The following is a 14,055-nucleotide window of genomic DNA, read 5'->3' on the forward strand; positions in this document are numbered from 1 at the left end:
TCTACTGGCGGCATTTTCTGTGGCTACCTATCTACTGGGGACATGTACTGTGGCTACCTGTCTACTGGGGGGCATGTGCTGTGGCTACCTATTTACTGGGGGCCATGTACTTGGACTACCTATTTACTAAAGGGGAAGTGTTGTGACTACCTATCTACTGGAGGGCATGTGCCGTGGCTACTTATCTACTTGAAGGAATGTGCATATTGTATGGCTCTCACAGAATTACATTTTAAAATATGTGGTGTTCATGGCTCTCTCAGCCAAAAAGGTTCCTGACCCCTGGTTTATAGCATATTTTGGTCAATTTCTACCACTTAATACATTTTTAGTGGGGGTGGGGGGGATTTATTTTTTTCAAGTATAATTTTACTTATTCATCTGCTGATTCTATAAAAAGTATACTGAAAGAGGGGGTGTAAGGTATAGGTATTTATGCTACATCTGTAGTTAAATGGTTGAACTTAATAGAAAAGACAGATGATAATAGCAAAAATTGTAAATTTTATTCAAGAAACAAGATACACAATAAAAGCACTTAAAATACCCAAGGATGGGTAAAAACTCAGGTCCCCCAGGTATGTAAACAAATATCACCAAAATTCATACATCGGACAAAAATTCCAAGATTATACACCTGCGTTTCTATGAAGCATCTGATAGTGTATATTACTGCACGGTAGCTTAAAGTATACAAGATGCTATAAGGTCAATTAGGCATAAAGTGCAAGTGAGCAAATAAATAAATAAATAAATAAAGTGCATACATCAAGAGAATTTTTTCAAAAAATATATTACCAGTGGTTTAAGTCCTGGGGGAGAGGAGGTAGGGATGCCCCACGCGTATCGCCCGCTAAACGGGCTTCATCAGGGGATACAGTGTAAGGGTACAACCACCGCCTTAAATACCTGCATTTTGCTGTGATGGGACGCGGCTGGCGGAGCGCGATGCGCAGACTTCCGGTCCAAGCCGGAAGTGCGTTATGCCCACAATGCATTGGGTGCGTGTCAGATTTGAGGAAGTAGAATATATTGAATCAGTTCCGATGCGTTCCAGCATCGTAGAGATAAGGTGTCGGGTACGATTGAGTACGAATCTCATGGAGATCATGGATTCCACTAAAGCGTATAAGTGCTTATTTATCGAACCTTATATGCAAAACTCTGTAAAACATTAGAATAGTGCAGATGCTGATAAGTGATCCAATTACAATAAATAAAGAAAGTTAAGTGACAGTTTTAAACCATGATCATTAGCACAATCTTATATATATATAATTCTAATATAGTGTTAATAGCACTTCTATACAGATGTGATATCTCAAAACAATAACTGAAGGTGCATTAAAACGTGATGATTGGTTAAACTTAAGGGCGACAAAAACCTGACAACAAAGAGGGGGTTCTTTTTAGTAGTGTTCGCAAGCGCATTTTAGGTAAGTTGGGGAGGGAAAGAAAGGGGGGGAAAGGAGGGGAGGAAAGAAGGGGGGGGGGGAATTTAATCCAGCCACAGTCCCATCATAGCAAAAATTGAGCAAAAGCACAAAAATTATATAATTGAAATAGTAAATTCTTAGCATATATATTTATTCTATAAAAAGTTAATAATATAATTTTTCAATGTAAAGTTACACATGTCATGGAAAAATATTGTCATTGAACCCCTTAACCACCGCCATTTTGCACCTTCCAGACATGGCCCATTTGTTTCACATCTGCCCTGTTTCACTATTAATTGATTATAAGTTTGGAAGGTTTTTATCATACCCAGGGGATTGAGATGGCCTTCACATAACACACTGTACTTTAGGCTTGTTAAAAATGTGGGTGGTTGTTTTGCCTTTATGTGTGGAAGACAGATATTTGGCAAAAAATCCTGAAAATTTCTATTTTCCAAATAAGTGGTCAAAACAAAATAAGTTGACAAAATTTACTGAATTTCTGCTTTATGTTGGAATTAATTTTACGTCCTCATTTTTGTAGGATCTTATAAGGCTTGGGAGTCGTTGCCAGAAGCAGGATGTAATATGTATCGCATGGGTCGGGAAGTTGCCATTACGTCCTGCGTTGAGAAGGCGTTTATAGAGTAGAACAGAATATACATATATACAAACATATTTCTATAAAGTGGTTGCCGATCCCCTTTGTCCCACCAAAGGCATTAAAGGTTTTGTTCAGGATAATATAACATATATATATCCCATGTGCTGTAAAAACTATAAAAAAAAATCCAGATGTTCTCTGCCTCCCAATTCTAGTAAAGCGCTTCCCGTCACCACAAAAGCCTCTACCAGCAGCCTGTATACATAGGAATTGCATTATAGGACCGATTTAATAAAGTGTTGATGGGAAAGGTTACACTGAACTATCTGAAATTGCAATGTGCCTGATCTGAAAATATAAAGTAGTTTAAAGCTATCTAGTCTAACTATACACCAATAATTTCTTGGTGTAGTTTACCAAAAACATGGCTAGTTTCTACACAACATGTGTAGTGCACTTGCATAGGGATTTGTACCCTTTGTGTACTGTGTTATGGATGTCTATGCCATACATGTCCAAGAAACCCACACTAAATACAAAACATGATAATATAGATTAGTTCACAGTTTGTCTCTGGCGGGTTGTACTTCCTAACACAACACACAACTTATAGAAATATGAAGTTTCTAAATCATTCACCAACAACTTTTGCAGGTGTTTAAAATCCAAACACAACCACAAAGATGCAGACCACTCAAACTCTGTCCCCCTGCACGAACACTTTGGTTTTGTTTGAGCACGACCTGTTAAACTATTAGCATACAGGCTCATGCATCTCAGTGGGTTACACGGACACGGTTTCCATTCCTACCCATGTTTGCAGTTCAGGCAGTGTTTTCTAGCGTCCTTGGCGAGCATGTCCCATGAGCTGCACATCACGGGTTTGTTGTTTCTGACCCGAGAATGAACATGTTCATGTGCAGGTAGCCTTACACAGAGAAAAAAAATACTCACCTTTCCTCTCATCGGTCTTCCACCAATCGGTCTTCTACCAATCCTGCAGTAAGTGACCAGCGCCAGCAATGCAGTGATGTAATTGCGCGGCATGAACTGGGAGCTGTTCCTAGTTACAGAACAGAGTGTATTACTCCCTCCTCTGCTAGAGAGACAGCCACAGGCCTCACTCTCCCTTCGGTACTGGTCACTCCTCAGCGTTGGGGTACAAGCATGGGATGTCAGGAAGGGGAGCTCACAAGGGCCATTCATAGATAGAGGGCCGAATGTGGCCCTGCCCGCGACTGTTCTAGAAAGTAACCAGAGCAAACCATCTCCTCTGTTGTATTCCTCCCTACAAAAATCCCAATTGCCTGTGAATGTGAAGTAATAGGTCCGAAGGGAGAGATATCAAAAGAGGGGAGTCAGTATTGATGGGGTCCACATTGGTTTGGAAATAAATTTTTGATAAATACAGCTCCTCTTTAAAATGGAACCTTTCATGATGATTTATATTAACATATTTTATAATTCAGAGAGAATTAACATTATATGGAAAAAGATCTTTAACTCCTTAAAGGAAACCTACCACTTGTAGTGGCAGGTTTCCGATGGCAATACCGAGCACCAGCTCAGGCTGAGCTGTTGCCGGAGCTTATTTTAGTTAGTGTTGTAAACCGCGGTATCGCGGTTTAAAAAACTTTTTAAACTTTATAGCCGGCGCAGGCAGGTACGCGCTCGGCGCTTACCATGCGCGCGACTACATAGGAAGTGAATGAGAGCCACGCGCATGGTAAGCGCCGAGCGCGTACCTCCATGCGCTGGCTATAAAGTTTAAAAAGTGTTTTAAACCGCGGTTTAAAACACTAACTAAAATAAGCTCCGGCACCAGCTCACCCTCCGGAAGCTCCGGAAACCTGCCACTACAAGTGGTAGGTTTCCTTTAACCCCTTCACGCTCCGTGGCGGATATATCCGCCACGGAGCGCAGTGACTTAGCGCTCAGTGGCGGATATATCCGCCACGGCGCTTATGCCGGCTCGGCTCTGGATCAGAGCCGAACCGGCATCGGGAGACACGGGGTGCCGGCTGTAACTAATAGCCGGCACCCCAGTGTAACACCCGCGATCGGAGTTGTCTCCGATCGCGGGTGCTTAACCCGTTAAATGCCGCGGTCAGCGCGACCGCGGCATCTAACATACATCTGGGGGATCTTTCCCCCACGATCGGCCCCCCCGAACCGTTTTCGGGGGGCGCCGATCGTTGCTATAGTAACTCTGGGGTCCGATCTGGACCCCAGAGTTACCTGCAAGAACTGCCAGTAAGATGGCGTCTGTGACGTCATCTTACTGGCACAGTGCCAGCCTATGCAAGTGTATAGGCTGACACTGCTAATATCCTGCAATACATGAGTATTGCAGAATATTATCATGAAGAAGCAATCAGATGATTGCTTCTTCATGTCCCATGGTATAAAAGTGAAAAAGTTAAAAAAAAAAAGTTATTCAATAAAAAAATAAAGTCATAAATCACTAAAAATGCCCCAAACTCCCAAAACATATAAAGAGACATATAACTAAAAAAAAAGTCTAAATCATAACACAAACCCCACATATATAGTATCACCGCGTCCGTAACAACCCGTAGAATAAAAGTAAATCATTATTGAACCCCCACGATAAACGCCGTAAAAAAAAACTGCTATAAACCTTCCAAAAATTATGATTTTTACCTTTTCAATCCCACAAAAAATGCTATAAAATGCGATCAAAAAACCATATGTACTCAGACATGATACTGGTGCAAAGTACAACATGTCCCGCAAAAAACAAGCCATCAACCAGCTCCGTAGCCAAAAAAGTAACAATGTTATGCCACTTGGAAGACGGCAATACATAAATGATAGATTTTTCCCCACATTAGGGTTTTGTTTGACAAATTTAGTAAAACGTAAGAAAATATATTCATGTCTGGTATCCCCGTAATCGTATCGACCCATAGAATAAAGATAACATGATTATTAGTCTATACGGTGAACACCAAAAAAAAAAAAAGTAAAAAATCCAGTACAGAATTGATGCTTTTCTACTCCTGCCCTCAAAAAAAGTTCCTAAATTTTCAACAATAGGTGATACAAACCCAAAAATGGTAACAATGGAAAAAGCATCTCGTCCCGCAAAAAAAATGCCGTCACATGGCCCCAATAACGAAAAAGCGAAAATTTTATAGCCTTCAAAAGGGGCCAATGAGGAAACTAAAATCCTGGCAGCTGCAGCGCCCTCCTTCCCTTCTGCACCTCGCTGTGCCCCCATAACACAAGTCACAGCCACATGTTGGGTCTTTGTACTCAGGAGAAATTGCAGAACAAATTGTATGGTGGGTTTTCTCTTTTTATATTTTGGAAATGTGTAAATTTTAGTGCTAAATGAACGTATAAGGGAACAATATGACCATTCTAAATTTCACCTCCATTTTGATTCAATTACTATGAAGATCTCAAGGGGTTAACAATCTTCGTAAAAGCTGTTTCTGATAGCTTGAGGGGTGCAGATTTGAAAATGGGTAGATTATATAGGGGGTTTTGATGCTAAATATGTAAAATTTCATTCAAAACTGTATTTATCCCCAATTCTGAAAATCCGGAAAAGCGATATTCTATTTGCAAGCCGCGTGACATCAAAATAAATTATCCAAACATTTCAGAAATTATGAAAATGTAAAGTAGACAAATGGGAAATGTTATTCAGCAACTTATTTAGGTGGTAAATCTATCTGCCTGAAAACGCAATGACTTAGAATTTCGAAAATGGCAAATTTTTCAAAAAATTTATCATATTTTCTTTTTTTTTGTAAATAAACGCAAAACTTATCAGCCAAAATTTACCACTAAAATGAAGTACAACATGTGGGGAAAAAACAATCTCAGAATCGCTTTGATAAGTAACAGTGTTCAAAAGTTATAACCATATAAAGAGACGCAGGTCAGAATCCAAAAAATCGGGCTGAGCCTTAAGCTACAAAATGGCTGCGTCCTTAAGGGGTTAAAGATGGCTTTTTACGTTTTGTTTTTATTTTCCCACATTTCAAAAGCCATCTGTTGTAAATATCTTTATTTTACATGAGGGCTTATGCGAGTTATATTTAGTGCAATGTACTTGAAAGCTGAAAGCAGAATCACAACACAGTGGAATAGAAAAAAAATAAACCGTTGAACCATTTTCTTATGAGTCTTGATTTTATGGCTTTCACCACGAGGTCCAAATGAAGCTATATTTTCACATACATGACCACATAGATAAATTTATCCATCTCCTTGTATTGTATTTAAAGGGGTATTCCAAGAATAAGCATAATTCATATGCAAATGGGTACTCAAAATATAAGCTAATGTGTAATTAGTTATTTAAAATTGTGCTCCCTTTAGCAGAAAATTAGAATTGGCAGGAGAATTAAAATGCTACTGGCCCTTTAATCAGTCCGTTAATATCTTCTGCTCGGTCCACTGTGGATCAGACACAGAACAGAAGATGGCCACATCACATGTTATGCACCTGCCTGGACAGGTCATGTGATCACCACTATGTTTGGCTGTAGTCGGTTGGTTGCAGTGCATCCAGTATGACCAGTGTTTTGGTGATGGCAGTTACACATCATTACTATGGTAACAGAGCAAAAAAAAAAAAAAACGTGTTACATCATCACTGGGAGCAGAGCATAAGAGGGAGGAGAAGTTACTGAGAACTAAAGGATCATGGAGCTTGTAGTTTCCAGTGGCGGCCATCTTAGTGATAACTCCACCATAAATTTTGTAAATCATAAAATCAAACTATTTAAGCTCCGTTTTGTGACGAATGACATTGAGTATTGTACTTAATCCTATCTATGGAACTATATGAACTTATCAGTTGCAATGCAAGTTTTTATGGGTACAAATATGCCGAAACAGTGGAGATTTCATCCCTCATTATGATGCTCAGCATATGCAGGATTATTTTTAGATTTTTAAATATCAGGAATACACAAAATGCATTCTAGGAAAATGTGTGCGTGTGGGGGGTAATGAGGGCTTCTGTTCTTTGGGAAATTATTTAGCCAGTAAGGGACAGGCCACTACAGGACTACTCAAAGTCAATTTGAAAACTACATTTGGTTCTCTGGTGAATCTCCTGCAATAGAAAATGGCAACTCAGGGCTATAGTTGTTCCCTGGAGAAGCAAAAAAAATGTGCAACACCGAGAACGTGATTAACTCTGCGACAACAGTGCAGTACTCTTGACATCATAAATAACCATGATGCTTCAACAACCGCACCGGCACCATAACCATATTCTCAGTACAGGAAAGATGTTCCACAAAGAAACAGGGGGCTTCCATCTCCTTTATACCCTCCATTGCTAAGACTACCTGCCTACTGGAGTGTGATAGCGATGGTTTTTAATAGCTTATCTTATCTGGGGTATATCAAGTGTTTTTTTTTTATGGGACATGTGAACCCTTTTAGGCCAGTAAGGTATATACCCTCATCCCCTCCATTATTGTTCAAAATCTGATTCTCTATATCAGCTATCTAGGATATCACCTCAACAATAAGGTTCGAAAAGGCTTTACTGACTGGGCATTTTTAGAGAACTTGCAGATGTAGTGCAAGTGGCATAACTTAATATTTTACTTCACATATGGTAATACATTTGTAGTAGGACAAATCATGTGATCACACTAAGCTTGGATGTAGTCGGTTAGTTGCAGTTCATCCAGTGTGACCAGTGTTGTGGAGATGTGCAGTTACCATAGTAAGAACTTATAACAGTGTAACAGAGAAGAACAGTTTGTTACATCATCAGTGGGAGCAGAGTATAAGAGGGAGGAGGAGTTACTGACAACTAAAAGAGGGCTTGTAGTTTCCAGTGGCGGCCATCTTGGTGATAACTCCACCTACTTTAGAGAGGCCATAAAATTTGTGAATCATAAAAACAAAACTTAAGCTCCATTTTGTGACTGACTTTTGTGTATCAGACAGGAGGTCAATTAATGATGAGGTGATAGAGCGGCCCCCGATTATATACTTCTGGACTCTTAACCCCTTAGTGACGCAGCCTGAAATGGCTCCAGTGCGGGGCATTTTAGCAAATTTCCATATGTGGTGGTTTAAGAACCATAACTTTTTATGCAGGGTTTTTTCGGGACACATAGAGCTAGTTAAAACAAAAAAACATTAAAGTTTTTTTTTTTTAAATAAATTTAGGTTTTTTTGGGGTTATAATTGGAAAAAGCTTTTCTTGTAATTATATATAGTTTTGATATATGTATAGTCTCGAGCGATTGGGGCGACTACGGCAGTGGTTTTTTTGTAGTATAGCATGTAGTCAGCGCCATGATGTGAGGAGCGCAAAGGGGATTAAAAAAAACCAGCATCTTTGAAAAAGTCGCTGCAGAGTCCGGACTATTGATGACATCTGATGAGAGCAGACAAGAGGCTGCTTTGCAGGGAGAGGAGTTTCTCACATACATCAAATGAGCGCAGCAGGAAAAGGAGCGTCGCTTTAAGGGTTCCACTTTGAGGCCGCCTAACAAAAGATTTTTGTGAGCACTTTGTTTATTGTATGATGCAAGATACTGTCAACCACAATGACCAGACTTGTAACTATCACAGAAGCATCAAATACCAGAGTTGATGAGAGACCACAGACCAGACAAGTGTCAATTTTATTCTTTGTAAAACAGACATTCTGCTTGACAAATGTATCACAACGCCAAATCTGTGACATATAGATTGATTATGATGCACGTGATGGATATAGGGAGTGCATCCCTTTTATTTCCCAGTACTTTTATCTTTTCATGTAAAGAGCTGTGCGAGGGCTTGGTTTCTGTGTAAAAATTGTACTTCATAGTTACTGCATTTAATATTCCATTCCCTGTATTACCAAGTGAGAAAAAACCATTTCCAAGCTGTATGTGGTGTAATTTTTGGAAGATGAGATGACGTTTTGAGGACTGAACGCCCTTTTACCACTTATTACATTTTATATATGTTGTAAAATGGCGAAAAAGTAGACATTTGGGTGCTATTTTCCATTAGGGGGTTAAATCCCGGGAATAACCATTATTATATTTTGATAGATCAGACATTTTGGGATGTGGTGATATCTAACAGGTTTATGATTTTTACTGCTTATTCACGAGGAGCAACAATTTAAGCAGCGCTTACTCGTCGACAGCTTTTTACTGCTGCCGGCAAAGCTCAATCGAGGGTTTAACACTGGCGTTCAGTGCTAGCATCATTTGCGGGTGTTGCCGGTGAGTGTTGGCTGCAATATGCACCAAAACGCACCTTGTATGGCGAGCCAGTCAGCCCTCTCCATATACTTGCACCAGACGTGCGACGTACAAATGTCTTAAAAGTCCATTTACTCAGATCATCATGAATATATGTTCATCTAAAGTGTATGGCGATTTAGTATTGGCCAATATCATTAGATGTGTTAGTTCTTACTCTTGGCAGCTATTAGCACATTGTAATGAATGGGTTAAAACTAGACAGCTTCGGGCCTTCGTGAGGCCCGATGCTGTCATGGCAACGGATCACCGCTCCCCGTGACGTCATTGGGGAGCGAAGATCCACGCCAAGATGGCGGCGCCATCTTTTTGAAGCCTCCGGCAGCATTGCCGGCGGCGATCGCGGTGAAAGCACCCGCAATCGGTGCTAGCACCGATCGCGGGTGTTACCGGTAAGCCTTTGCTGCAATATGCAGCAAAGACTTACCGGCTATGGAGAGGGCTCAGCCCGCGAGCCCTCTCCATGCACCGGGACCCGGCGCGCGCCGTACTAGTACGGCGCACGTTGGGAAGGAGTTAAAAGGGAGCCCGTTATATGGAAAATGCAGTGGGATCTGCATATTATAGTACCAGCTGAGCAGTCTGATATTTAGCTTTCTAGTATAACTAGTTAGTATAAAAAGTCAAATGTTCTACATTGAGAAGTCAAGGAAACGGGCCTATAACTGACAAATTAGCAATTTACTGCAATACAAATTGTTTTCAGTAATATGAGTAATCTAAACTCATGGGGAGCGGCAGAAAATATAGGGGGGGGGGGGAGGAAAAAAAATCAAAATTACTGAAAACTGTAGCAATAAGTATGAAAAAGTTGTACATATGGTTAAACAGAGAAATTCTGAAGGTATCAAAAAGTGTCATCTCCATGACAATATTAACCTAAAGAACAAAAAAAAGGGATGTGCCATTTGGACTGCACAATGAAAGCCGTGCAGTCATCTACCACCAGGATCAAGGATTGTAAACCAAGCATACTGACATACTGGTGTGTGCCCCCTGACAGGATCCACTCTTCTTTTAGCTTCTTATTACCCCCTTTTTTAATAGGGCTTTTAAAATTATGCAAATGAGTGAGGGGCAACGGGCTTCATAGGCGTTAATGGAGCCCTTCAGGATTACTTGCACAGTTTATAAAGGCTTTTTTTCTTTAAGAGAAAAAAAAAGGCCATATGAAGCTTAAAGAAGAGTGGATCCTATCAGAGGCGCACACACCAGTATGTCAGTGTGCTTGTTTTAAAATCCTTCATCCTGGTAGTAGATGTCCTTTAAATGGTGCTATTAGTACAATTTGTTCAGAAGACAAGAAGCCCTCTTACAGTTAAAAACTAAAAGCCATCATCTTTGGAAGCGGGGGCATAAAGAGTGGAAGAACAAGAACACAGGGTCTGCCCTTAAAAGGGGAGGTCCCCAAAATAATGAAATAAAATTACTAAATGCAAATCACTGGTCCTCTTCATTGCATTAGCAAAGGAGATAGAAGAGTAGAAACGTGTGCCTAACCTAGGAATTGTTTTCTGTGTGCATAGACAATACACAGCTGAAGCTCCCTACGGTGCCAAATAGGAGGAAATTTTAAAAATATTTTTAACATTCCTTAAATTAAATGTATCATGTTATTATAAATGTCTTCTTGGCAATATTTATTTTAACCCCTTAAGGACACAGCACAATTTTTCAAAATTGGCCATGTGTCACTATTTGCAATTATAACTACGGTATATAACGCTTTAATGGATATCTTCCATCAGATTAGCTGGTATATTTCAACTCAGCCTGTCCCGGGTGCACTGATCATCTTTTATTATAACTTATCATGGCTGCATTTAGGAGAAATGTAATTTTATAAAATATGCAAATAAGCAAAATGTGCTCTGCCCTACTTGGTCCGCCTACATAGAATACAGAGAGCCTCTCTGCAAATCCTGTGCATCACCGGCAATATTGTTCTCGCACATGCACGAGTTTTGCAGAGAGACCTGGTGACGTCACTGGCTCTCTGTACACTATGCAGGCAGACCCAGGCAGCCTGGAGGCATGAATAAATTATATAGCGGCAGAGCAAAGTGGTGCTCTGCAGAGCATGTTTTGCTCATTTGGATATTTTATAAAGTTACATTTCTTCTAAAATGCACCCATTTTAAGTTATAATAAAAATATCAATGCACCGGGCGAGGGAGAGGCGAGTTGTAATCAGCCTCCAGGCTTCATAGGTGCAAACAGTCATTCATCCTGGTGGTAGATGCCCTTTAACTTACCAAGGTGATTTTCTGATTTTTATTTTCTTTATGTGACACTCATCATACAGTTAGTCTACCCTCACATATAGGTCACCAACTATCATTAACCCCTTAACGCTGAAGCCACTTTTCACCTTCCTGACACGGCCCATTTTTTCAAATCTGCCCTGTGTCACTATAAGTGGTTATAACTTCGGAACGCTTTAACATATCCAAGTGATTTTAAAATTGTTTTCCCGTGACACATTGTACTTCATGTTAGTTGAAAAATTTTGGTGGTATGTTTTGCATTTATTAATGAGAAAATCAGATATTTGGTGAAAATTTTAAAAAATTCTCGATTTTCGACTTCAAAATGTTCTACTTTTTCCATACAGTCATAACAGCAAAAAAAACCGTAATAACTAACATTACCAAATGTCTACTTTATGTGGACATGGTTTTTATGCATAGTCTTATTTTTGTAGGATGTTATGGGCCTTTGAACGTTAGGTGCGATTTTTCACATTTTCATAAAAAACGCAAAATCCTGCTATTGAGGGACCTGCTCAGGTTTCAAATCACTTTGAGAGACCTAAATAAAAGTAAAACCCCATAAATTACCCCATTATAGAAACTACACCCCTCAACGTACGTAAAACAACTTTTATGAAGTTTGTTAACCCTTTAATTGTTTTACAGGGCTTAAAACAAAATCGGATACAATTTTGAAAGTACATTTTTTTGGCTAAATGAATGATTTATTTATTTTTTTAAAATGTACAAATTCTCAGTGGATAAAATACCAAAACGCTCCACAAAATTTGATACGCAATCTCTCCCGCGTATAACAATACCCCATATGTGGTGGTAACCTGCTGTATGGGCACACGCCAGGGCATCAAAGGGGAGCTGCGCCATTCAGAGCAGATTATGCATTGTCACTTTTTATTGGCTATACAATCTTTATTTTTTTGGCAATTTGGACATATAAGGGCTTATTTTTTGCGACATAAGATGCACTTTACAAATACAGGCAGTCCCCAGGTTAAGTACAAGATAGGGTCTGGAGGTTTGTTCTTAAGTTGAATTTGTTTGTAAGTCGAAACTGTATATTTTATAATTGAATTTCTAGACAATTTTTTTTCTTTTGTCCCAGTGACAATTGGAGTTTCAAAATTTTTGCTGTCATGGGACCAAGGATTATCAATAAAGCTTCATTACAGACCCCTTACAGCTGATTATTGTAGCCTGGGACTATTGTAGCCAGAGAGCTTCACCAGAGGTCACAGTGGGCTGAGAGGTCCGTCTGTAACTATGGGTTGTCTGTAAGTCGGGTGTCCTTGAGTAGGGGACCGCCTGTACTTCATTTTAGTGGGTCAGCTTATTGATGAGATTTTATTAACTCTTGAATGTATGGGTGAAAAGAAAATTTTGGTTTCCTTTCTTTTTGTATTTTTTGGGGGTCGTACACCGTACACTAAAAATACTATATTATCTTTATTCTATAGGTCACTACGATTACGGTGATACCTCATTTATATAGTTTTTCATCTATTTTTACAATTTTACTGGATAAAAACTAATATAGAGGAAATCTCATTTGTTTTTGCATCGCCATCTTTTCAGAGACGTAACTTTAATATTTATTTGTTGATGTTGCTAGTTTAGGGCTTATTTATTACGTGTTGAGTTGTCCTTTCAATTGATACCATTTTGGCGCACATAACTTTTTTTGATCACTTTTTAGAACATTTTTGTGAAGATATTTTATGAAAAATTTACATTTTTGGCGAGTTTTTCGGGTTTTGTTTTTACGGGGTCCACCGAGCGGGCCCAATTACGTTTCTGAGTTATTTTACAGATTGTTACGGACGCGCCGATACCAAATATGTGGTTTTTTTTGGCTATGTTGTGTTTTTTTTTTTACTTTATTGCATGTGTATAGGGAATGTTTGTGCTTAGGGGACTAACTTTATTTCATTAATTCTTTTTATTAAAAAATGTTTTTATTAAATGGTTTTAACAGTTTTTTTTATCACTTTTACAGGCAAGCTTGAACAAGCGATCCACTGATCGCTTGTTCAAGCTATTCTTTACCTTACACAGTGTAATACAGATGTATTACACTGTGTAATGTAACACACTGAGCATGCTGCAAAATTTCTTGCGAAATTCCCCTACACGCCGCGGTCAGAGCGACCGCGGCGTGTTAGGGGTTAACACCCGCGATCTGAGAAATCTCCGATCACGGGTGTTAAAGGCAGGTGTCAGCTATAATATATTGCCGACACCCGCAGCTTCTGGCCCCGGCCAGAACATAAATTCTATACAAGATTTTCACATTTTGACAATAAAATGTTTATTTAGCCCTAAAATTTAGATGTTCGTGCATGATAAAAATGAGAAAACAACTCAGATTTTGTCGTGCTTTTTCTCTCAATTATGGCTATACCCCACATGTGGATGTAAACCGCTTTATAACAGAGTGCAGAAGAGAAGAGACATTGCACTTCTGGAGGGCACAT

General features: G+C 39.4%; 1 protein-coding gene across 2 annotated transcripts in view; it reads right to left on the bottom strand.

Annotated features, from left to right (window-relative positions):
* Positions 1-14,055, bottom strand: part of WTAP (WT1 associated protein) — a 45,183-nt gene that overhangs the window by 20,845 nt on the left and 10,283 nt on the right. The gene's annotated exons all lie outside the window — the stretch shown is intronic.

Source organism: Engystomops pustulosus, chromosome 3 (assembly GCF_040894005.1).
Source record: "Engystomops pustulosus chromosome 3, aEngPut4.maternal, whole genome shotgun sequence".
In the NCBI taxonomy this organism is placed as follows: Eukaryota; Metazoa; Chordata; class Amphibia; order Anura; family Leptodactylidae; genus Engystomops; species Engystomops pustulosus.